This window comes from Meleagris gallopavo, chromosome 2 (assembly GCF_905368555.1).
Source record: "Meleagris gallopavo chromosome 2, MGAL_WU_HG_1.1, whole genome shotgun sequence".
NCBI classification, from domain to species: domain Eukaryota; kingdom Metazoa; phylum Chordata; class Aves; order Galliformes; family Phasianidae; genus Meleagris; species Meleagris gallopavo.
Window position 1 is genome coordinate 55985335 of NC_139405.1, and position 26507 is coordinate 56011841.

General features: G+C 39.8%; 1 long non-coding RNA gene and 1 other non-coding gene across 2 annotated transcripts; both read right to left on the bottom strand.

Moving 5' to 3' along the window:
• Positions 1-26371, bottom strand: LOC104909786 (uncharacterized). The gene is made up of 6 exons (XR_014881396.1): positions 20430-26371; positions 17737-17881; positions 11021-11274; positions 3143-4111; positions 1906-2020; positions 1-1540 (listed from the first exon to the last, which is right to left on the bottom strand). It is a non-coding gene; the product is annotated as an uncharacterized LOC104909786 (long non-coding RNA).
• Positions 26080-26164, bottom strand: LOC116216406 (small nucleolar RNA SNORD100). The gene has a single exon (XR_004159087.1). It is a non-coding gene; the product is annotated as a small nucleolar RNA SNORD100 (small nucleolar RNA).
• Positions 26372-26507: the final 136 nt, after the last annotated feature.

A 26507-nucleotide genomic window follows, 5' to 3' on the forward strand; every position in this document is an offset into this window, starting at 1 on the left:
TTCAGAATAAAATTATTTTATTTTTCCTATTACAGAGTTTTTTAGAACAAACAAGAGAGAGATACAAAACGTGAAGCAAATCTCAGCAAAGAAGACTTCACAACTTCACACTATGACAATAAATATATTAAAGTATTGATGGCAAAAAATGACAGAATACATTTCCAAGACAAAGTTTCATCTTTTTGAAAAAGGAATCCTCAAAAGAAAAAAAATGTCATGCAACATATTTTTAACTAGCTAAAAGGTAAGGTAAAAACAAAGGCATGTTGTGTTACAGCTGCTACAATTATTAAGGCTAGTCTTGCTGCCGCTTTGGTCCCATCAGGTAGTATCCAAATTCCTTGAGTAATCCCACTGAATCCAATGAGAAAGCTCACAGAGTAAGGAACAACTATTGTGATTAACAGTGGCAGAATCTGACCTTAAGGTCATTTTAATAAGCATTCTGGTGACTTGCTATTTCCTAAGGACCTCTTTTTCATAATACATTCCACAAAAATAATCTCTAGAAAGATACAGTTTCTTCTGTTCCAATACCCCAAACATTTGGAAATCCCGACGAGAACAAAATGCTGCCTGCTTGTCAGAATGATAGGAATACCCAGCAGAACATCTGTACCCTGAGGACCATGTAAACATCAATGTTAAACCTTCTTCTGTGAGTCTATCTTTGAGCTGTTCTGGCTTTTCATCACTGAAAAACCAAGACCACAGGTCTGTCATTGTCTTCTTGGTCCACAAGCCACAAAATTCTCTCCAACTAGCAAGGAGAAATATAAGAGAAAAAGGAAAGATAGAAAGTAAAGGTGAGGAAGATTTATTAGATCATTTTGGTCATCACCATCCTAGTGCAAGATTATTCCCAACTGGATGTTCCTCAGTAGTTGGTCTAGTTCAGACTAAAGCTTCTACAGCAGAAAGAATATAGGCCAAGATTGAGCAAGCTTGGCAAAAACACCTGGAGAAACTTATATTATTCTAGTTGCAAGCCAAAGAGTATTAGTCCATCACTTTTAAGAGCACAAAATCTACTGACATTTTAAGTACTAGATTCACTTCAGCTAACATCAGTCCTCAGCCTGATTGTAGCAGTGCCAGGTCCACAAATGCCACACATATCTTTAGGAGCAGAGCTGTACTGGGGAGCAGCCACGCCGACAGCAGAGTGGGATTTGCTCTTGTGTGTACTGACACAAATGATTTATGTAAAGCCTTTAGAAAAGCACAAGAGAGATGTTTAATCTTCAATTTCAGGAAGTAAAGATGTTCAAATAGGAACTTAGCTGCAGAACAAACTGCATGACTGCATTACCATGGTATTAGCTGGGCTGGCAGCCAGAGAAGCAATGCAGCTGTAGCTGCTAGGAAGCTCCTCTAAAGCAAGTAAATATTCACAGCACAGAAACTGATTTCCAGCTCGTCGTTGGAGGAAAGGATATGGTTGATGATTTTTGATGTTGGCTTTGTACCATTCTGTGTCACTGGACCTTCTGTCCTTGCACTTCCCATTGCACTTCCTGTAGCCAGCAGGCTCTACCTGTAGGGAATAAATACAAGTCCCAAACATTATCATTCTCCTTCAGTATCTCTGCAATCAGCCCAAATGCTATTTTTTTAGCTTCTGGTTATCAGGCTATGTTTTGTCCAATTGCACGAGTAAGTTTAGACTCAATGAATCACAGAACAGCCCAGGTTGGAAGGAACTTTTTAAGGTCATCAGGTCTAATAATTCATAGGAAAAGGGAGCCTAGATGAGCTTGTCAAGCACCATGTAAAGTCTATACTCACAAGATAAAGATATCACACACAGATGTCAAACCATCCATTAAATATCAGTTTAAAGTTCTGGAATGCCAACAGAAAATGTCTCCCAAAGCACAGAAATAGTTTATATATACAAACCTTGTTGATAGTATTTCAACAATAGAAAATATAAACATGGTCTGTTTTCTTTTTGCATTATCTTCTAGCTGCTGTCCCCATGCAGTAAGAAATACCATCTGGTTTATGGACTGACCTGTACGGGAGAGAAGAAATGAAAAAGGCACAAACCAACTGGCGCTGTCATTGAAAAGGTGCCTCAGGACTGAAGTGCAAACTGCAATATCCTACAGAGATTAATATAAGCACTCCAGGTTTATAGTTATTCATTATTAAGCTTCTGGGAAAATAGAACAATATACGCCGATAGTTATAAGTATATATTAGATCCTCTGAATCGCTGCTGATTATTCAGCCGATATTTCTGTCACCATATTTTAAAATTACCTGAGAGAAAGCATTTAGAATTTGCAAAGTTACAAGAAAAATAGCAAAAAAAAAAAAAAAAACAAACCCACCTACACTCTTAAAAAGATACTTAAATGTTGACTGGAAAGGAGTTACATTAAGAGAGCAGACAGAAAATGGAAGGAGAGTGAGGTAACTGGCAAAAACCTAGAGCTGATCCTACAAGGATCATGTCCTCAAGCTTGTACAGATTGTATTTCCTGAAACAAAACATAAAAGTCCATGGTGTTCTTCTCAAGTGAACAATTTTCTCTGGACACAGCACTGAGAACTAAATATCTCTAGCAAGCATGGACTCTTACAAAGTTCTGTTTTAAAGTATGATCTTATTATATTGGCCTGGAGTAGGGGGAGGGAAATAACTCAGCCTGCCACATTTAAAGCAGAAGTGAATCTTTTACAGTGTTAGGCATATTTTGCAAGAAGAAAATGAGGCTCAAGTAGAGCACTGCAGGCTGGTAACAGCAGCAGTGAAAAGATTGACACTTAATAATCTATCGCCTTTGTTTAAACTCCCTGGGAACTCACCTCTCCTAGCCAATCTTCCCTGCTCCTGGAGGAAGATGAGCTGGCCAATTATTTCATACACCATGTGCAGCAGCTCCCTGTGGGAGAATGTGGCCCCGCACATATCAAATAAATAACTACACTCTGACATTGGTGGGTGTCTCACTCCAATTTATAGGAGAGAGAGGAGGTTCTTTTAATATAACATACCCGGCATGAGATTTAGAAACAACGGTTCAAATGTTGGTCCAACCAGTTTATTATAAATCCTGATCAGGGTGACGGGGAAGAGAAGGAGGGCAATAGAAAAGATAGGAAAGAAGCAAGAAGCGGGGATAGTCACCACCAGGATCCAGCAGCGGTCCCGTTGCACGACGTTTTGAAGGTCCAAGACAAAAGTAGCAGGGGGGGAGAGCAGCAACGTGGCGGGCCTTGGGCGGCAAACAAGTAGCAGGAAGAAGTCGCAGAGCCAGTCTGGGAGGAAGTAGCAGGACTCAGGCAGCAGGCCCAGGAGAGTCTGTCAGCATGCAGGCATTCCATAGTGATGAATCTGATGGCAGACACCTCTGTTCTTCAGCATGCTGGTAGAGTGCAGAGCAAGTCCAGGGAGAGAGGCAGATCGTGAGGTTTCTCAAGTCAGAAGCTTCTCTTTTTCTTCACGAGGAATCTGTTGCCGGAAAAACCTCAACCTCATGGTTGTAGGTCCCCTTTTTATCCTCCTTCTTCTGCCAGCATGGCATTCCTGGGCGCTTGGGTAAAAGTCATGTGCAGCACCTCCTGAGATGGCCATCTTCCTCGAGATAAGCCCACACAAAAGACCGCTTCATGGCCATTAAGCTGCAGCTTATCTCTCTCTCGTTGCCCCTGGCCTTGCCTTGTCCATCTGTGTCCCTCAGACAGTGGATTTCACAACCCTTGCCCAGGCCTTGTCCATTGGTGTTCTCCAGACAAAGGATTTCTCAACCCTTGCCCGGGACTTGCTTGGATTTGTTCATCTGTGTCCCCAGCAAGCTTTGAGACAATGATGTAAAAGAATAATGTCTTACAGTGGAGCACATCCATTTTTATATTTCTGTATCTAAGATTACAGTTTCATTTCTGCGCTACCTTGAGCTTAAACACAACCTCAAGGTTGGACCTGCCAGTAGCAATAGACCGGGAAGAGCAGACTTGGCTGGGTGGGAGCCTCCTGGCAGCCTATCCCACATCCTCATGAGGTCCTATAGAAAGCTGTCTGCATGAGCACATCTCCATCAGTAAACGTCTAGGTCTTCTGAGTGGGAACTCTTAACAACTGTTGATGCACTAGTGCCTAAAGAGAAAAGTGAATGAATAAAAATTAAACATAATAAATAAATAAATAAATAAATAAATAAATAAATAAATAAATAAATAAAAAGGAAAAAATAAAAGGAACCCAAGGCTCAGTTTCTCACAATTTCAGCCTGGCAATTGCAGCAAGGAGTGCCAGCCCCCCTCCACCCTCGGCCAGATCTGCGTACAGCATTTCAGTCTATGTTTACAGCTGGGGAGAAATTGAATTACCTACATAGTATTATTTTAGTATAAACGAACAGGAAGTCTTCACCAAAATTGATGACCCAGCGGGTGTTGCCCCTCCCTGACTGTACTGTATACGCAGAGCTTTCTAGACTCCAATTTATTGGTTTGTCAGAAACTTCAGTTATTTTCATCAAGTTGAGTTTTACATTAAACATTCCTCCCCTTAATTGGAACCATGCGGATACATTTGGGCAGCATCCATATTCCTGCTCAAAATAAAAGGGGTACTTTGTTACAAATTCAGCATACTTTGCTGTTAAATTATATTTTGCTAGCAATTACAATTAAATATGAAGTTCACACTTAATAGCAAACCTTGTAATCATGTGGGAGTAGTTCTCCTTCCGTGAACACATGCGTGGGTGGGAGAAGGGAGAGCCCCGCAGCCTCATTTTAATAATGAAATAAACAGTTTTGCTGGTGAGTAATTCAGGGATTTTAACATAGGGCAGTGGCAGGATGGAAATTGTTTAAGAAGCTTATTTAACCCTCTCACCTGCTACTTCTAGCTCTCTCCAGAGTTACACAGCCCACTGCAGGCAGACAGGAGCAGAACAGAGTGGCTCTGGAAAGGAGCAGGGCAGGGGGCTGTGTCACATCTGATTTTATTCCTGCTTTTAGGCCTCTAAAGAAAATGACCAAGTTTAACAAAGTTACACTTGCAGAAAGCTTTTAAAATTTTAAAGTTTTCTTTTCATTTTTTTTTCCCCCTTGAATTCCGAATTATAATTCTCTAAGATGCTTTGTTTATCTGGTACTTGTCTTGGAAAACAAGTAATGTTCTGCACATTCAGATTTCATTTTAAACTTAATTTGTAGTTTTATGTTTTTGTGCTTGGTCCCATAGCCATAAGTGTGCCTGTTATGGAAAGGTATCAAGAGGGTTTGTTAGAATAAGAAAACATTTTGCTATGGAAAAGAGGAGTAGATACTTCATTCAGTACAAAACAGGACATTTGATTTAAAAAGTGGAATGTGAGATATTGCAACTGTTACATATTATGGTGGTGCTTGTGCTTCCCTGAAACGTGTTTCTACTGATATATCATGGAATTACAGAATGCAAATACAAATAAAAATACAAAATATATACATTCTCATTCACATTCTGATTTTTCTTGCCTGAAATAAAGCTTTCAATTTACATGACGAAAAAGCATGAAAGACAAGCTCTCAGGAGTGGGATGGAATCTGCAAAATCTGCTTTACTAAGACAAAGAAAACCCAAGATTCACCAAATGACAGTATTTCTATCCAGCTGAAGCTAATTTCCTAGTTTTTGCCCATAAAATCTCTTGCTGTCTTGCAAATGAGCCTTGTTTCCATGCTGTCCATTTGGTAGCAGCTGAAATTTGTCCTCCACATTGAGCTGACTCTGCCCAGCTGCCATCACCTATCACTCAGGGAATTTAACCCAGGCACTGAAGAGCCCATCTCATAACATCCCTAGAGCAAATTACGGGACCCTCACAGCCACCCCACAGCCAACATCTCTCCCCCATGTCCTGGGGCATGGCTGATTCCTACCACGGGGTCAGCGGCTTCCTCCTGCTTCCTTGAGAAGCCACTGAGCAGAGAAATATCAGAAATACTGGCAAGTCCATTTACATCAGTTACAGATGAATGAACCCTCTGGTGCTAGAGGCACTGAAGGTACCTTGAAATACTGTGGGGGTTCCTGAGCTCAGAAAAAAACTTTACTCTCTACAGCTAAAATCCATGCTTCTCTCATCACTCCATTCTCCAGTTCTTATTTCAAGTCAGGAACTTCACACTGAGGCTTTTAATAAAAGATGACAAATGTGACTGCATGGATAGCAAATAGAACTTTTTTATTTTTACAAAATAATGACCCTTAATACATCCTACAATTGTTGCCACACTGTTAGGAAGTCCCAACAGATCCCAAAGGACTTCCCTGGCTGGTGATTCTCATGGTTTACTCCACAGAGAATCCCAGTGCTGTGCTCCAGCTCATACTTCCGTCAGAGATGGACAGGTTTCCCTGAGGCAGATAACAGAAGAAAATTGCAGCTGAGGAATCATAACCAGAAACATGCTACTGAGCCTGAAGTACTATATTTCTTTCAGAGTTTGAATCAATCCCCATCATCCTGTAAATATGCCTGAAAAGATACTGTGCAGCAGGCCACATCCTGCATTGAAAATGATTCTGCTTTGCACCAGCAAATTATTTCTGTTGTTTGAACAAGCCCCCTTCAGCAACACATATTCTCATCTGTGTATTTTTAATAGAAGCATACTTTTTGTCATATGTTATAATGAATAGCATACAACTCAACAGTGTGCATAAGACTGAAATTCCATCTGGGAGTTTGCTGACATTGATAAACCACTCAGGTTTTGCTTTTGCGGTTCGTGCCATTACAGCAGCTCAACAGGATTACAGTCCTGTTAGGTACAGTTGGTTGTAGACATTATACCACACGAAAATGACTGTATGCTTTGTTAAAGAAAAGGTTTGAATTTAAATACGTAACTGAAAATTCTCATCAATGGTCTGATAATATGGCACTAAAAATGATCTTTATGTTATTAGCTGAGTGACTTGTTTATTTTATTTAAGATTCCTCATCTCAGGCAATGAAAACAGTTTAGTTGGATTTAATTATATCTATACTGAGGGACTGAAGCATTTCCCTTGTAATTTTGTGGCATCACTACTTTTATAGTATATGAAAACCAGAACATTGCACTGCCCATAAAGGAAAGTGAACCAGACAAGTCTAGTAAATTCATACTCTAATCCGAGTTAAACACATACACACAAAAGCAGACAAAGAATGAAAACTATGGTTTCACTTCTTTTTTCAATTCAAAACAGTAATTGTGATAGCAGTAGCCCTGCCAGGGATTGTTTAAAATATATGATAACATTTTCCTTTAATTTGATTATAATTAATAGATTAATCCATGTGTGCATTCCCCTCGAACGAAGCTCGTGTTAAGACACATTTCCCTCGTAAAGCTACAAAAGCTCCAATGAATGGGAGCTTTCATTCTTCTGCACCTTATTCCCACTTTGTTTGGATCACTAGCATTTTTAAAAATGAAAGTCATGCATTCTTGTTTCTAGTGTGGCCTCTCTCCAGTTATGCCATCTAGTTCACAGTATAATACCAGCAATAATGAAAAAGTCCAGATTGTCCCAGGACAGAGAGAAGGTAATTATTTCTGATGAGAATTTTTCTGTTTGTACAAACCACTGATGACGCCCATTGCTGCCTGACTGAAGAGTGGGGGACATGAAGCCCAATGCCACCTTACCTGGCTCTGCTGTGTGCTCTGTGGAAAGACTATTACCTCTCACCTACCGTGCATCTGATTGCCAGATTTCAAGTTTTGCATCAAACAAACATATAGCAGCACCAGTGGCAAGGTCACCAAGATGGGTTATGGTGGACCACGCAAACAGGACAAAGCAGACCAGAATATAACCACACTTCGTCTCCATCCCCACAGTGATTTTACAGAGCTGCCACTCACCCCACAGCAGCACACCAGCCTCAGGTGCTCAGATGAACCCAAGCTTTTAGCATCACAGTACTTTCACCCTCTGAACAGGGCCTTCTCTGTAGGACAAAGTACTCACTGACAGCTTGCACCACAAACTCCCCTGGAGGAGATGTGGTGTCTATTGGCAAGAAGTTTTTTTGCTAGCAATGTTTATACCAGCTCTCCAAGTGACTTAAGTTGTATCTCTCAATAGAGCTTTTCCCGGTATAGGAACATTCTCCAGAACTGCTGGTTTAATTAGTGGTATTTTTCTTCTCTTCCTGTGTTCTTAGCTGACAAAGCTGTATATGCAAAATGTTTGAATGCAGACAGACCTATTACTTCTGGGGAAGCCACAGAATGGACAGTAAATGAATTCTGGACTGATGGAAACGAGGAGAGGGCTGATAGAGCAGTGATGAGTGAAGCACATTCTCATGGATCCTGGGCAATGTCCAACAGTAACACAAAAAAAAAAAATCTGGGATGAGTTTTATGGTTTCAGGTTACTCTTACAGAAGTTCTCCGGAGTCAAAGTTGAAGAAAACAAGACAATCACCGATGAAGTGAGCTTTTTAGTAATTTAAGATGCTAAACACTCATTAGCCTTAAAATATCACAATGATTAGAAAAACTTCATTACGGCACCTTCCAACTAAACGTGGTCTTTGTCATCCAGATGTATCTTCTTACCTGACTCACCAACATAGATTTTCCCCCTGTTAAAATCCTACAGTTACGACAAGTCCTGAAATGGGAGTAAGGCACCAAGGCCCAATTCTCTTCTCTCATGCTCATCATTAATAACATTGTCAGCTAAGTAATTAAATCATCTTCATCATTAGTGCGACACAACTTGATCCCAGGTGGAATCCACAACACTGTCAATTTTAAAATATATTGTTTAAAGTAGGCAAATTTGATCCGGAGTCGTTGAAAGAATAAATTTGGAAGACCACCAGGTAATTTCTACAGAATCTTTTCCACAAATGTAATGGCACTTTAATGGAGGTTACACTACATACACATATAAACAACAGAAAATTAGTGTATATCAGTTATGATAATGTTTTCTGCTAAGCACTGAAAAATTACTGGAAAACCACTTAATAACTATCAAATGTTTTATAATAGCGTCAGCTGAGTGATTTCTTGCTCTAAGAAAAGGCACAGCCTCACAGTGATTTTCACTGAATGTCTCTGCCACAACTAAATCAGTAATGCTCCAAGCTTTACGAAATGCATTACTGCTGTAATACACCTAATAATTTGTTTACCTCAAGAATGACAAATGAGATATTCTAGAAGATACTAATCAGGAAACAACACATTAAGACTGTGTAACTCAGACATGAGAGCTGTTCCATGGGCACTTCTGGAATTTTTGGGAGGTTTGTGACTGGCATTGTGACAAGCACAGCTAGAAGTGGCTGTCAGCTGGAAGAGATGCAGCCTTACAGCAACCCCACTTTAGCTCTGTTCTCCCTCCTTCCCTTCGTAGGGCTCACCACTTGGATCAGGGCGTTCTGCATACAACACAGGTCTTAGACCCAACTCAGAGCAACATGTTTGCTCAATGATTTTGACACCCAACATCCAGACAAACCATCCCTGTAAAGTTTCCATTCTTTTCTCATTGTCCTGCATTTTGGCTCCCCAGCTCAATCCTCCTCTATCACAATCAATAGCATCAAACCTGTGCAAAACGCAACCAATTTGGTCCAAATTTTAAGAAACTGTAAAGCTTGAAAATATGGACTGGACTTTGTTTTGAACATCTTACACACTTTCAAGGTAGATAACAAAGAGATATAGTGCCACAAAGATATTGTCCTGCATCTGCATTCAGAAAGAAAAAGAAAAAAAAAGTATTATAAGAGTTAAGAACTGACATGTTGTTCATTTTGTTTCTTATTCCTACTCAGAGAAAGCCAAACTGTGCATTTTTTTATAGGTATATGTTTTTTTTCTCACGTTATATATTGCTAGAGCTCAACAGAACTACAAGTCCTATCAGCTGTTTTGTACAGAAGATGGGCACGCAGTTCTGATTCCCTGTAACAAAGAGACATGGAGCTCTGCGTCAGAATTTCTAAGATTTCAGAGCAATCAATACATCCTAGCCGTTGCTTTTCAAAACATACCATCCTGAATAAAGGTGCTGAGGAAGAGGTGGCAAGTATCTTCTTTCACACTGGGACTCTTCATTGCTAAGAATTTCATTTCAAGGACTTCAACCCAGATTTTAGAGTTTGCATGTGGTTGAACGGCCCAACTGTCTACCCCTACTTGCTAGTACTTCTTGCTTTAAGAGCAGGGGCAGTTGACTGTGCTTACATTAGCTGGGATTTATTTAACTGACTTTAAGCATGCCTTACTGTCCATGCGGGTTTGCAGTCTCCTGGGCTGTAATTTGAGCTTTGGGGTATATCCAGATTGCATGCTGAGAGTAAAACTGCAACTCTGAACAGTTTTTAGGTGGTTGTGGTCAGGGTAAAGTGGCCATTTGGAGCTGTGTGCACACTGTTTTTAAGCACTGACCCTGCCTTTGATCTCCTTCCAGTGCCTTCCCCCACGTACAGTTCACTAACAGAGCACAATGTGTTTCACTCTCTGTGGGAATTACTGGGGTTTTGTTTGCTTGGTTGGTCTGGTTTCGATTTTTGTTTGTTTGCTTTTAGGAGAGAGATTCTCTCCATTCTTAACAAATCTAAGAAATGTTTTAATATTAGTAGCAACTACTTAGACACTAGATGGAAGCACATGAAGAAAGAAACTGAACCCCATCTACTTCTGGCTTTTTCTGTAACAAACTAAAGGAGGGATACATAAACAGTGGACCCAGATCGGGCCTGAGCTACTTTTGTTCACAGAATAGCAACAGATCATGCACCAGGGGTACGTGGCAGATGTTTGAGTTGGTCATCGCAGGCTCACTTACTGTTCCCGAGAAGCAGGCACCTCTTTCACTGACCATTTAAAATATCTACCTTAAGGTGAAACTAAGTGATCCCAATTTTTTTTTTTCCACATCAACAATAAGGAGTCACAAATTATAACTGACTTGTAGATAGATAGGTTTGCTAAATCAGTCGTGAAGCCATAAACAGAGACAGTAGAGGAGAAAGATCAGATCACTTACCAGAAGAAAGTAACTATCAGTTCTGGTGTTTTGTCCCATGGATTGCTTCAGCATCTTAGTCATTGAAGAAAAAAAACCCAAAAGTCCCAAGAAACTGTTTGAGCATCAAGGAGCAAACTTCTCTCTCCCCGTCTCCAGTTTAAGATTGCATCTTCTGAACTACAAATCAGACTCTGTTCGCCACTTCGCCACCTGGCCCTAAGATGTAACCATTCTTGGCTGAAAAGGTCTTGCAGAGCAGGTACTGTCCCTACCTATAAAAATAAAATGAAAGGCCTGGATTACTTCAGAAGAGAAATCAGTAAAAATCACTATTACAGAAACTTCCTAACATGGGAAATGGCTATTAACATGGATACTTGCTTGCTAAAATAAAAATATTCTCATTAAATATTACACATTTAGAAATTAAGTAAGTACTTCAGATTTTTAATTAAAAATGTGTGTGGAACTCTAACATCATTATTAAAGTGAAAAAAATAAATATATGATAATAAGAATATCTGCAAGCACAATGCCTCTTCTCCCTATTCGGGGGAAACGTGCCTCCTCTTGAAGAGTGTGTTTGTTCATGCACATATTTGTATGGCAGGAAAGAAAACAATTAAATATTCCTAGTGTCTCCAGGAAAAAAAAGAATCAGATTATGGTGTATTTTTCCTTAAATAAACAAACTACAAGTTACAAAACAACAATGTGGAAAATTCCCCTTTGTATCAGCACAAATTTCTGAAGTATTAGACTATAATGTATTTTATAATATGATGCATTTGTGCATTTGTAAATGTTTTCAAGAGTAAAACACATAATATTATCCTAACCTAATGGAATCTTTTTTTTTTTTTTTTTTTAAATAGAGCTATGATTAAGAGGAAGCATCAATCTAACTGCATGATGCATACGATAGTTGATGTCTTAATTTTATGTGTACAACAAGTTACCTCACATTTAAAGCTGTTTGTTTTTTGTTTGAACTTCTCGTTGTCTGTTTGCCTTACTGTTATCCTACCACGCTGCCCTCTAAGTACGGGAAGTCTACTTGGAAACCTTTTTTGGGTTTTTTTTCCAGTTGACCAGAATTCCTTGAGATAATTATTTTAACATTGTCTTTATGGCTGTACTGTTTCAAACTGATGTAGCATTACCTTGCAAGAACCTGCTGAATTTTTGTCAGTTTTCTCCCAAGACTGAGATCTTTAAAAATGCTGTTCTTTTCCACTGAGGTCATCTGATGATAAGAGCCAATGGCCTTTTAAATTCCCTATCTAAAGCAGCTTCAACATGTTTCCCTCCACCTCTGTTCTTTGTTCTATTAATTTTCTGATGGCTACTTAATTTTCACCAAAGTTCAGCACAAAATTTCAGTTGCTCAGCAACTAGCAGTCAGTGGATTCCAGGTTTTCCAGGCCACTCAGATGTTGCAAGTGCCTTAAGACCAAGGAATCATGGCGGTCAGAAACAAGATGGGAGGGACCACTGAGACTTCCTACAGGAACCAAGGAGACATCCCGTGAATGAGACTTGGGTAGGTCTGAATAAAAGTTATTCATGATCCAATTATAAATCAGCTCAACACCAATGTAAACCTTTTTAATGGAAATAAATTTGATACACAGTGACATTCTCCCAAGCCCAAATATTACAGCATTCATGTAACAAAATCGTTAGCTGGCATATCACATGACCATCAAAATACAGAATGCTGGGAAGTTATTTGTATTCTGGGGAGCTCTTCAACAAGTATTCCAAAGATTAAACTTCTGTTCTACTATTGCTGGTAGATGGTGATTTTGTGTAAAGGTCTATCCAGGAGTAGCATTCATGATGCACATACTTATCACAGCACAGTCTACGTCCTGAAGATCTTCCAGGTTAAGCAGATGAAACACATGGCAGGAAAAGAAGCTGTTACCCCCACACTGAGGTTGGTGAGCTGAGAGACAGACATGCTCCAGCCTTCATAGCAGAGCCAGGAAACAATCCAAAGCCAGCATCCTAACCATAAAACCATGCTTGTTCTCCTGGCATAGAGAGAAACAGAAACATGCCAGAGATGGAAAGCAAACACCAAGTAGTAGAATGGCCCCCTAAAGTATTTTGTTCCCAGGGGAGAGATTAAAGTCTTGCAGTACATATAAACACCTGCCTAATGATGACAGAATTGAATTTATTGCTTCATGCAACAAAAATGCCTCAGAAATAAGATACTAGACTTACTATTGAGATCATCCAAAACATACCACGTGTTGTAGTTATCATAAACTTCAGGTGAGCAAGCTAAAACATCTGCAGCACATGTACTATCTGGTGAACACCAAGGCACAGCTCATAGAAACTCTGCCTGGGACCCTCCAGAGATTGTAAAGTAGCTGAGACATGATAGACTCGAAAGAACACCTCACTTCATGAACCTCTAGTACTACCCCAGCACAGCAGCTCCAGTGGAAGCATTGCCAAATGCCTAACTTGCACACCCTCTCCTTCAGCTTATCATGCTCTTCGGTTAGTGGAAACACATTTCTGAGGCTGGGATGATAAGTGAACAGAGACCTTAACACACAACTGCTGCACTTTTCCCTTTGGGAATCAACCATCTTCTATAAGCACTTAAACTGTAAAATATTTCAATAAAAGAACACTGGGCCTCAAAAAACATTAATAGAATTCAACTTTAAAAATAAAAATAATAAAAAACAACAACAACAACAACCAAATCTTTCTAATTCACCTTGTTACATCCACATGGTCAAAAAACAAAAGCAGCTATATAATAATGAGCATCTGTTACAACAGGTAGTATTAGTTCTTAGGCTGCCCATACAAAACAGTTTAACAGCTCTACAGTATTTACAGTTGGTACAAGTAAGGGCAATTTCCATTAAACTGTCTATACTCAGTTTGACAGTGATGTTAAAGGTGAATTACCATAATTTATATATTGGCTGTGATATGGTTAAAAACAGTACAAATGGCAAAAAGATCTATACTGCAGTCATCTGATATTGTTGGATTTATTTTCTCTCATGAAAGAAAGTTTTCATGGCTTTTTATTGTTAGAAGATGTAATCAAGATGGTCATTCTTGATTGAAGAGAATTAATCATGTAGGTTGAGGAGGAACCACATTTGCAGATCGTAAATTAGGTGAAAATGATCCATATTTATTTATTTTCATTTCTTCTCCTCTGGGCAAAAATCCCTGCTTCATTATCTGGAGCAACTGGCAATTTCAAAATACAGTCGTTACAAATTACAAATTTAGCTTTGTTCCTCAGATCTGAAGCCAATAACAGCTAAGAGAAAGAAAAAACAAATAAATCCTTGCCCCCGCTCACCCTTTCACCACCTTCACTATACTGTTCCTCTCAGAAAAACTTGAGAGAACTGGTGAGCTTTGCAGTGTGCCAGAGAAGTCGATGTGCATGGGCTAGTTTAGATCAAAGGGAGAAATGCCTACTGAAGTGCCAAGAGCTCCTTCACTACTATACCAAAAAAGTGCCAGCTCACCTTTCCTGCTGGGTGAAATATTGTGGAAGGAGATGAGCTGCTCTCTAACATGGGCAGGTCTGGGTCATTGGATATATTATGGAGCAAAAGAATAAAGGACTTTCAGTTCCTTTTGGAAATACCTCATTCTGGTGCACAAAGGCAATATGCTTGCTGAGCAATAGAGAACATGTGCCAAATTCAGCCCTTCAGACATCAGTTTCTGAGCTGGCTTGACAGGTGGTTCCAAAAGAAGTACATCACAGTAATGTATTTCTCATGATGACCAAGGCTTATTGTTTCCTTCACTTTGATAACTCAGTATGTCAGCCCTTCTACAGCTCCCGTTAACCTTCATTTTTGAGTCAGATGCTAATCAAGGAGATTCCTAAAAAAAGTCTAGAAAAAACATTCTAGCCACCCAAGTTTCTTGACCATCCGAGGGCCAAAGTAGCCACCTCCTCTTCACTTGCTCTGCAAGTACTATTGCTTCTTTTTGTACCTTTTTATGGCTGTGATAATGAAAGAAGGCTTTAGGTAGCCATCTAGCTTCTTTTATCATTCCTGGAAGCACATCCACCATATCCGTTCCAATCAAGAATGCCCACAGGATGACATCAATGATCCACTTGCCCAGTTTTATCTCACACAGTGGCTGCTGCAGAATTTGCTCAAGGAGAGCACATGGAACAAGATACTGAGGTCCAATCTTCATACTCATCCTGCATCATGCTTTTAGATCATGGGTGTCATCAGGAACATTCTTACCTATTGCCAAAAGTATCTGATTTGCACCTTTTATCCATTAAAGGATAAACTTCGCTTTGAAGTTCTTGATGTGCTGCAAGTGTCTTAAGACTTCACACTTTCTTGCAACAGCAAATCACATGCTTTGAGGGCATACAGTTTTTAAAATCCACTTTAAATTATCTCCTATCAGTTTCAATCCATGTCCCCAGTCTGCTATTACAGGATCTGACAAATAAGTTTAGCACTCATCTTTTGCATTGCTCTTGATATGGTATATCAAGCCCAGCTCTATTCAGCCTTCTCTCCAAACTGAAGTGAGCCTGCTGTTACAAACCCTTAATAACTTTCGGTGTACTTACTCCTAGCTTGTTGTTTAAAATCTTTTTTTCCTCTTCAAACTACGCTTTTCATGAGATGTGGAGACCATCAAGAATACATGCAGTAATCAAGATGTGGGGACATAAAAGATTTTCTACAGTGAGAAAATTGTTCTCAGTACCCATCCCAATCAGGGCTGTTTTGGCTGCAGCTGAACACCAAGCCAATTGTGACAAAGAAATGGTAACTCAACATGGGTTGGATTATTCTAGATCACCACAAAGTTGTTTTGGAATGCCAAAATTAAGTTCAGGCAAGTGACTAGACTAAAATAACAGAGCATAATGTTGTCCAGAGATAGATACTTGCTTAAGCTCTGGAATATAACTCTCTTAACGCAGTGCACAGACTCCTAGATTCTTTCAGCTATTGTGTTTACAATTACAGTGCATTGGATAAAACAGATAGTCCAACAGTCTCTCCCACACATATGAAAGCTTTTCACATCAATACCTCTCTTTTAGGTAACTCTCACAGAATCACTAAGGTTGGAACAGATCACCTAGTCCAACCACCAAACCATCGCCATCATGCACCTCAGTGCCACATCCGCACGCTTCTTGAACACCTTCAGGGATGGTGACTCTACCACCTCCCCGGGCAGCCTGTGCCACTGCCTCACCACTCTTCCAGAGAAGTTTTTCCTAATAGCCAACCTGAACCTCCCCAGTGCAACCTAAGGCCATTATCTTCTCCTATACCTCCAAGATATCCAGAGCACTGTATACAGGTGAACATCTGAATTATCAATAAAGATTAATCAGTAACAAATTCTTTCCAATTTAAAACTTGTTTTCAATCACTGAGAAAATTTACCAGTACTCCATCTGAAGGCCAACGCAGAGCTGTTATTTGATAGAAAGGAACGAGAAGTAAGAACAGCTTCCTTTTCCCCCAGCACTGCATGTCTTCTCCCTCCCCATGTACGCCACTGATGCACCTCAAAAAATATTTACGAGTTCTTATTCAAGTATTTCAGCTGATAAATTTAATATCACAATCCCTGGGGTAAGCAAAAAATAAAATATTGCATTGGCCTTCGCACATGTGGAGATTATATTACTTCACAATGAAACCCAGCAAGCTGCATGTTACAGCTTTTACCACAATCTCCTCGGTAGGAATGTTTCAAATACATTGCATATGTGTGAATACAATATAAGCATACTGAAATGCTTTGAACGTTGTAATACATCAGACACTTCAGGGAAAGAAAAAAATGCTTCCACCTATCCTGGCTCTTATCTGATGCCTGCGCAGTCCTTAAGCGCTCCATTTGACACAGGTGTGTCCAAGCCTCACACGGCGCTGCCCACAAAACCAACCTATTTTCTAAACAATCCACTCCGTAAACACGTCCCCACAGTCTCGGCAGATCTGTATCTTATTCATTAATTAAGATATCTCTGTGAAAGAAAGAAAGCAGACAGTGCTGCTCGCTCTGTGCACTACAGCTCTGAGAAAAACAGATTAAAGCAGCCACAGCTGTACAACAAAGCCCTTTGCTTTATGCACTCACATTTCTACACGCTGTAAAAGCCTAAACATCTGACTCATTTGGATTTTACAAGGCTATCACGCTGGAAAATATGCATAAAAATCGACAGCATTCAAAGGCGCTGAGGAGTTCCACGCCACGTTTGTTTCCCCCGCAGCCGGCTCTCGGGATCACCGCAGCACCTGCTGCCGTAACTCTGTGGGAGCCAGCAGCGGACCGCGCCGCCCGCCGCCACGTAACCGCGACAACAGCGCCCCCTTGTGCCCGCATAGCGGCCGCCTGTGGGTGAGCGCGGCCCGGCGGGGCCTGTCTTGGCTGGAGCCCACCGGTAGCACCCTGAGGGCAGGGCACTCGAGCGGCTCCAGCACAGGGATGTTATACAGCCCTGTGTATACAGGTTATACAGAGGTGACAAATGACCAAAATAAATAAATAGCCATCCTGAAAACTTTATTCTTCCAAAATCGAGTATGTGTTGTAGCTTCCTGTGCTTAAAGCGAAGTTTTGCTATCTGTGAACACATATTTCTGTTGGAACGAGGCACAGGCAAGCTGGTACACCCACTAAATAAAAACACACATTATGAGCATTTCTGAGTGACTCACCTGCCTCTGATTAGAAGCCCAACAGCAGAAGTGGAATCCACATCACTGTTTTTAACACATAAATACAGGTGGTTTTATTTTTTCTTTCTTCGCAGCATAGCTCAGGATCACTCTTATGGTCTGTTTCCTCTTTGAATTAAAAGAACTGTAGGAACAACAGCATATGCCTATTGTCACAAGGAATCATAGAATCACAGAATTGCTCAGGTTGGAAAAGACTTTTAAGATCAAGTCCAACCACTACCTAACCATACTACCCTAACAACCCTCCACTAAGTCATGTCCCTGAGCACCACATCCAAATGGCTTTTAAACACATGTAGGGATGGTGACTCAACCACCTCCCTGGGGAGCCTATTCCAGTGCTCAACAACCCTTTCTGTAAAGAAGTTTTTTTCTGATATCCAACCAAAAATTACCCTGGCACTAGTTAAGGCCATTTGCCCTCGTCCTGTCACCTGTCACTAGTGAGAAGAGACCAACCCTGCTCTCGCTGTAAGCACCCTTCAGATATTGGAATAAAGCAATAAGGTCTCCCCGTAGCCTCCTTTTTCCCCAGACTAAACAGCCCCAGTTCCTTCAGTCGCTATGTACATGTCCCAAGAGAGTCAACCTTTTGCTCACTTTGAGCTTGGTAATCTGCCTATGACGATTTTTATCCTTCCTCTAACTCTTCTGTTCCTTGATAGTTTGCCTCTCTATGGACCAGTGCTAGAAGACAGAGAAAAACATGTTGCTATTAATGTTGTGGATGATTACTGTCTGGAAAGGGATGGTGAAACAGTGGCCTCTTCAGGTTCAACTCCAGATGTCAGGTAGGGAAAATCTAAATGCTTGGACGCATGTCTCACTGACTCAGCCTCTTGCTATTCCTGCTCTGACCTTACCTAATTATGTTCACCAGCCTTAGTAATTACCCATCACTTTCTGTTGCCCACAAATCCAGCCCTCTCCCTTCACACATCTTCTGAAACTGCTCCTTCTCTCTCCCTGCTTTCCAATTACACATCAAGTCTGTGAGGGAAAAAAAAAAAAAAAAAAAAAAAAAAAAAAAAAAAAAAAAAAAAAAAAACCTTAAAAATCTTTTCACTGGGAAGTCTAAGTTAATGGAGTTGAAAAAAATAAAAAGTCCCCATCGTTTTATTCCCAAGAAGTCTCAGAAACATCTTTGCTACTTTAACTGAAAAGTAAAAATATCAGTTAAAAAATAAAAATATCCGAAAAATTTCAGGCCATGGGAAATAAACTTAACAAAACTCACACATATAAGTGAAATCTTACAGGAAAACATAGTTAACAAGTTTTATATTCACAACAGTATTAGCTCAGCCAATACCATGTTATGGATTTTATCATATGATTGACAGCGACACAAAAGGCTCAATTCCATCACTATCTCTTGGCTGCGGGACATTCTGGCTACAAGCTTTCTTGTCTTCTGAATACATGCAAAGACACTTCACTCATCAGCTCCTAACAGTATTTTTAGGGGCATTTTCACATGGTCACAAGCAGAAGAGAGACAGATTTTAATTAACTTCCAAATTAAAGCTTTTAACATACGTTAAAATTTAATAGAAATTGCTACCCTTAAGGTATATAATTTACTAGGATGAAAACATAGGTGCTTTCCACAACCGTCAAGATAACCTTTAGTAGACTAGGAAGCTTGTGACTAAATTATGTATGCAATTTTCTTTCCTGTTCACAACTTTTATGGTTTTGACCAATGCTTATTAGTTTGTAGTAAGATCAAAAGGAAAAAAAGAAACGCTAGTCTAAACGCATAAAGCACTTAGTATTGTAACTACACTGTCTATTCTCTGAGAGCATTTTTGTAATGAGCTGCTTTATGTCTTGTGGTTTTCTGTGTATTTTCCTTTTTTGGAGAGGGAGGAATAAACACACTGCAGTTGAAAGTGATCAGCACAGGTGGTTAATCACCTGTGAAGAAATTGCCCTTCTCATAAGATACTGTTGTGCAGCACCAGAAAGTCTGGGTGTAGGTTGCAGACAGCATATCAGCACAATGTTTTCCTAAAAGCACCAGCGATTTAAAACACAAAAAGGAGAGGACAAATTTCTTTGCTTACTAGTTGAGCAGAATCTTTTATCCCTTTTATTACCAGTTCAAAGTGGGAAAATAAGAGGTGATAGCTGTTCAGATTGCTGATCTAAAACCAATTCTCATTTAAATGCTCCATTTGAAAACAAATTTGCACATTCTTTGCAGCCTGAAAAAAACAACAGTAGGTTTTTGTTTTGTTTTTCATATTTTTTCTGTAGACTCATATTTGGTCATGACTTTTCCTAACCAAGATTAAAGCACAATCAGACTAAAGTGAGGTTCTCTACACTCTCTCGCCCAAATTTTATTAGTTCAAAAGACATCTGAAGTTCCCAGAACACATTAGCTAGTGCAAATGAAACTGATGTGATGACTTAACACCAACTAAACATATGGTAAAAACATATGGTAACATCAGAATTGTGCAACTAGCATATGAGTAATCACAAGCTGAAAAGGAAACATCTTCCAGCTCACTGCAGAACAAAATGTTCAGTCTTCTTACGCATTTGTTATCAGACATTATTTTCAATTCTTCTATTATGCATCACCACACAGGATTTTTTTTTGCAAATATAGATACGTGCTACCCTGAAAAAACAGCCATTCTTGGGGCATTGCTTACCTCGTTTCACAAGAGGTGTCTTGTGAAGAGCCTACAGGTTGCGAACTACTCTGCCCTGGTAAGGCCTCATCTGGAGTACTGTGTCCAGTTCTGGGCTCCCCAGTACAAAAAAGACAGGGATCTCTTGGAAAGAGTCCAGCGGAGGGCCACAAAGATGGTGAAGGGCCTGGAGCATCTCCCCTATGAAGAAAGGCTAAGTGAACTGGGTCTGTTCAGCCTTGAGAAAAGAACACTGAGGGGGGACCTGATCCAGGTTTATAAATATCTGAGGTGTGGCGGCCATAGCGGTGAGGCCAGTCTCTTTTCAGTGGTACGTGGAGACAGGACGAGGGGAAACGGACATAAGCTGCAGCACAGGAAGTTTCGCACGAATGTGCGTAAGAACTTCTTCACGGTGAGGGTGACGGAGCACTGGAACAGGCTGCCCAGGGAGGTTGTGGAGTCTCCTTCTCTGGAGATATTCAAGTCTCGCCTGGACGCCTACCTGTGCGACCTGGTGTAGGGAACCTGCTTTGGCAGGGGGGTTGGTCTCGATGATCTCTAGAGGTCCCTTCCAACCCCTACAATTCTGTGATTCTGTGATACCTGCCTGCAGATGCAGGTCCAAGGGAATGCAGGATCCTGCACAGTAAGTGGGAAGATGCACCTCCCTTTGTGAAGGCAGGGAGCACACACTAAGAGAATGAAGAGAATGGGAACAGCCAGGCCTGGATGTTCCCATCAGCAACCCATTTGCTCACAATACACTCCTCAGTGAAATACACCTCCACAATTGTATACGAATCCTTTTGGAATCTCTATACAACTGGTTATTAAACATATTGCTATCTTTTGATAGTCTGGGAGAACAGATTGAGAGACCAATTAACCAATGAACACATATGCACCTTAGGTAGCACTCTCCATTTCTGAAAAGGTTTACCACTAACCATGCCCTTTTTCTAACATCTTAAGAACAGAAGCCTGTTAAATTTGGAGAAAGAGCAAGGTAACATTGCAGATGTTTAGGAGCTTGTCCCACGTTAGGCTCAGCATTTGAAAAACGTATGGTTTTTGTTTGTTGGGTAGTTTTTCTTTGGACAGATTATTCAACAGGCACCCAAGAACTGCCCTTTCTGAGCAACAAATAAGTGAAATAAGGCTATATCAGAAAAGCTTGACAACTGCAAGACAAGCACTTTATGAATCAAACAGAAATGAATTCATGCCATGGTTGATGCCAAGAACGTGAACCTGGAATTGCACAGAGGAGATTGCTCCAAAATGGTGGGAGAAATTGTACTTGAAGCATCACTCTGAAGAGATGAGATGTTGAACTGCAAACCAAGTAGGAGTCAATATGAATATAGAAAACTGAAAAAAAAAATGGCATCTTATAGGCTCAACAGCCAGGAAAATGACGCTCCTGTTTGCAGTGAAAGAAAGGATGAAGACACGTTGGTCTTAAGAGGCAATACTATGAACTGTCTTGCTGAGTTTGAAATAGATGGTCAGCTGAGATTTTGAATTTGGATCTAAAACACATCCATAGAACGGAAGTGAAAGTCAGTGACTGCAGAAAGAAGGAATTAATTTATATATATTAAAAAGCAGCTTGCTAAATTCCATTCACATAAAGGCATTTCTCAAACGTGTGCTGACATTGTATTTTGCTACCTTGAAAGAAGTAAAGCTGAAGGGTGATACTTTAATATTGTAATATTTAATCCACTCAAATATATGGATGAAAAAGTCACCATAGCTTGTATTGACATATACCTACATATATATGGATATCTGAGGGTGTTTCATTTTTTTTTTACTGTGAAGGGGGGGGTTCTCCAGAGCGTGACCTCCATTCCCTTGAACACATACTCTTAAAACTAGAATATTTCTAGTTTTCCACCCCCCATCTGCCTTCGTAAACCTGTCCTAAGCATCTGCATTATGTTATCCAACACACTGGCTGCTAACAAGACAATCAGAATAAAAGGTTACTCAGGGGGCACGGTTGTTTTTTTTTTGTTTTTTTTTTTCCTTCCCCCCAACTCAGTCCTCAAAATACAAAGCTTATTTTAACAAAGATTTAAAGTCTTTTGCTGTGGAAAGTGTCTTAGAATCACTTCAATAGGGAAAAAAAAAAAAAAAAAAAAAAAAAAAAAAAAAAAAAAAGGAGGGGGGATGGCAGGGAATGAAATATATTGGAATTGTAACTTTTTGGAGCAACAAAACAGGAAATTTTCTCTAATAAACGTTTGTCTGCACATCAGCATAAAATATATTTGTTTCATAACTTGATTGTAAAATTTCACAGGGCAGTAATTTCACATACCAGATACTGGCCTGAATGCAGATTATTTCATTGCTTTTAGAAAAGAGCATCTGATCGCTTTGCATTGGTATTTCTGCAGAGTATTAAGGCACAAAACCTACTGTTGTGCTTCAAACGTCAAACTTCTCTTACTGATACTAATCTCAATCAAGCTAGAGTGAAGACAAACATATTCCTGCTATTTACTGAGCTAGAGGGAAAACAGAAATTGTCCAATCAGATAAGCAAAACACCCTACGTTGATTTGTACGTATTTTTCCCTTGTGGATATTTTTGCAGAACTCTGCCTAGTACCTAGTAATCTTTCAGCAGTACAAAGCATCAGGTTTGTTTGGTTTAAAACAAAACCAGGTACAAACAAAACCATAAATTCCAATTATTAGGAAAGTGTGGTTACTTTTCCTTACTGAAAGTATCCCCATTTTATGTAATGCTGTATTTCTTGCACATGTCAGTGAAAATAAATAATTTTGCTTAAATACTATGAGAAGTCTGCCTAATTCCTTTAGAACTGGAGAACAGGGGAAAAGCTTCTGCAAATTATGATTACTCTCAAACCAGTTCTCATCAGTTCATATATTAAATGAGCCAGAAACTTATGGGATTGAGAAGAGGAAGCACAGTTACAGGAGCTGGGAGATTCATATGCAGTGTTTCACCCCCATAATACTGTCCCATCAATTACAGTAGCTACATGAAGCAATTAATGTGAATTTAGGTTATTCCATCAGTGGAACCTTCATTCAAAAATAATGCTAACCCGTAACAAGATTATAAATATGTGCATCATTAGATAAGACAGCATATCTATCACATCATTCTGCCCAACATTTTTTAAAAAGATCATAAAATTAAACATCTGCTTGCTGACCAGTGACTGGAAGAATTTGTATTTATTTGACAGTGCATTGCATTGCATATAACTACGGAGAATATTTGCCATTTCTTCTGTTTTTCTTCAGGCTACATGAGTCACACCACACTTCTGTGCTTGCCCAGCATACAGTATCTGCTTCAAAAGGCAAACAGAGTTCCAAATCCTTCTGAGACTTCAAACACACAATCTCCAGTGTAGAAGGCAAGACTAACATAAGTCTATTCTGAGTTCCTTTACACCACTGGATGCGAGGCTTTCAGAAAGCAGAGCAGTTGTCTGCACCAATCTTAGCGCAGAAGGAAAAGGGCACACTAATACTCTTCTGCTAATTTCTCATATAGTTAAGGACACTGTGTGGTTTAATACCAAACATTCTTCGTGCAGAATTGATGCTCACCAGCCATAACATTCTTAGCATCAAATAGAACTGGCACATTCAGTTCTCCTTTGGTAAAGCAGAGAAAACACTCTCCAAAGTAGAGCCTACAGATATGTGCACAGCACAGCAACTTAATGCTGACAAGCTCTGACCCCTGGTATTTCTGCTCCTGATGGACTTCTCTACACTGGGAGATCCTGAAGTGAACGAGCTGTTCTTAATAATCTCTTCAGTGAGGACTCGGCTTCAGTTGCATATCATAAGCACAGCTACTTGTTCCTTCACAAGATGCATGCCATATGAAACCACTGCCATTATCCCAGACTCCGGGGTCTCAAATAGTAAATGGGATGCACACTGTTAATGGAAAGCATGGATGGAAAGTATTGTCAGGTCCCCGACAAGAACCAGTCAAATATATTCCATCGAAGTCAGAGGGAAGGGATATGTATGCATTCAGATGCTCTAACAGTTTTGACCTAAGACTAAAAAAATAGTGTAAGACAAGTAGTACAGGCCAGGATGACATGCAGGTGCCTCTAAAAGAAAATGAGCTTCATTGGTCTCAAAATACTGGGTTTGAATCCCACACAGATGTTCCGGTTAATACTGCCTAAAGTCTGCATACTTCACAACCAAGTAACATCTCTTCAAAGCACTTTCCTAGCTTTCTCCTTCACACAGAAACTAAGAACCTTGACCTGAGAATGACCACCAGTTCAGGCAAAAGAGTTGTCTTATTTCCAGAGAATACATACTGCTGCTTCTACACAGCACAAGGCAAATATCCATACGTTGTTTAAACTCCCTTTGCAGTCTAGTGAAATTTACCTGAATTAGCAATTATCTGCTGTCCATGTCATTTTGTGTTTAAAAAAAATGAACGTTAATGTTTTAACCAGACACAAATGCCTGGAAAAGCTGTTTTCGGTCATGTACTCAGCCAGCTCCTTGGATCTGAGCATGAAAGTATATATTTTACTGTTTTAATGAATCTTCATCCACTATCCCACATGAGCTTACTGCATTGCACATTTGTTGCTCTCAGCCCAGAGAATTTTAAGGACCTCACTATTCCTTGTAGGTAAAAACATTTAGAGAAAATTAAGAAAATTTCCAAGCCCTGCAGCATACCAGCAAATTAACCGGGGCATTAGCCCGTTTCAGACCCTAGTTCACTGTGAATTAAACTATAATGGAATGGAGGGCCAAGGAAAATCAAACCTTAAATACAATTAAGATCACCACTACCACCATAATTCCAGACAACTTCCCCTAACATGCACCTGGAAACATTTTAGAAAAATTACAGCCACATAAGCATGGGTATTCCATGCATTTTTGAAAGGGAACCAAATCCCTTGAAACATACAGCTCCTAAACACAGGACAAAAGATAAACCATGCTTAAAACGTGTCAATTTACAAGAAATACTTGAGCTTATTAGCCAAATCAACCTAAATTTTGCAGCAGTCTTTCAATTCCATTTTGAAAGGAGTATTCTAAAAAATTAATTGCTTAGAAAACTCCAGTAATCCAATGAGATATACAACTGAGGATCTTATCAACAAGAGAATTTCTGTAATTTCAATAGTTGGTAATATAATTAGTAATCTGAATACTAGTTGTAATTTGTTCACAATTAACAGATACACATCCCAGTCCTTTCAGTGGACATGTGCCCAATCCCAGTCACATTCATGCTCTACTTAAGCAAATCCTTAAGAGTCCTGTTAGAGATGCTCCACTTTGCAGAAGATGCAACACACACAGGAGAGGAGATATTAAACCTGTTCAGATTTCCAAAAAGGTTTTGCTTAACAAAAAGTTTGTACCTAACCACTATTAATGAAACCAAGACAAAGGACAAGTCACTATTAAAAACTGCCTTGTCTCAGCAATGAAATCTCAACCATTTGGCTATCCTGACGCAGAGGACACGTGCACAATTATTGACTACGTGACAGTACTTCTTTTACACAGGCAATCCCATGCAGTTTGTTTCAGAACTGAGTGAAGGAAAACAGAACTAGCGTCAAGTTAGTCTCCTGAATAAATTAAGATTTACTTAAAGAATTTCTGCAACATCTCAGAAGATTTGGGTAACAATTAAGGCAGTTCTCCTCATTTGCTTCAGTAGAGGGAGCCAAATTTTCATCACAGATGCAGCAGTTACTTCAGACTTTCCCAGACAGGTTACTCTGGAAATGTTGTAGAAGTGCAGGCCTACGTGTTGCCAAACTAGGTGCTAGCAAAGACCATAATCAACTATCAGCATTTCTGCAATTCAGAAGCTGTATGAAGTTCCCTAAGTTGCAAACCATGGTACAAACAGGAAAAGGAGCATCAGGGAATAAGAATTGCAAGGCTTCCCATTGCCTTTTCAAGAAACAGACAGAATTTGAATATTAAGGAACTACTCCAAGACCTTTCAAGTCCTTAAATCTGCTGTTATCCTTTGCAATGAGAATAATCCCACCAGCACCCACCCATTAATCACACACACACTCA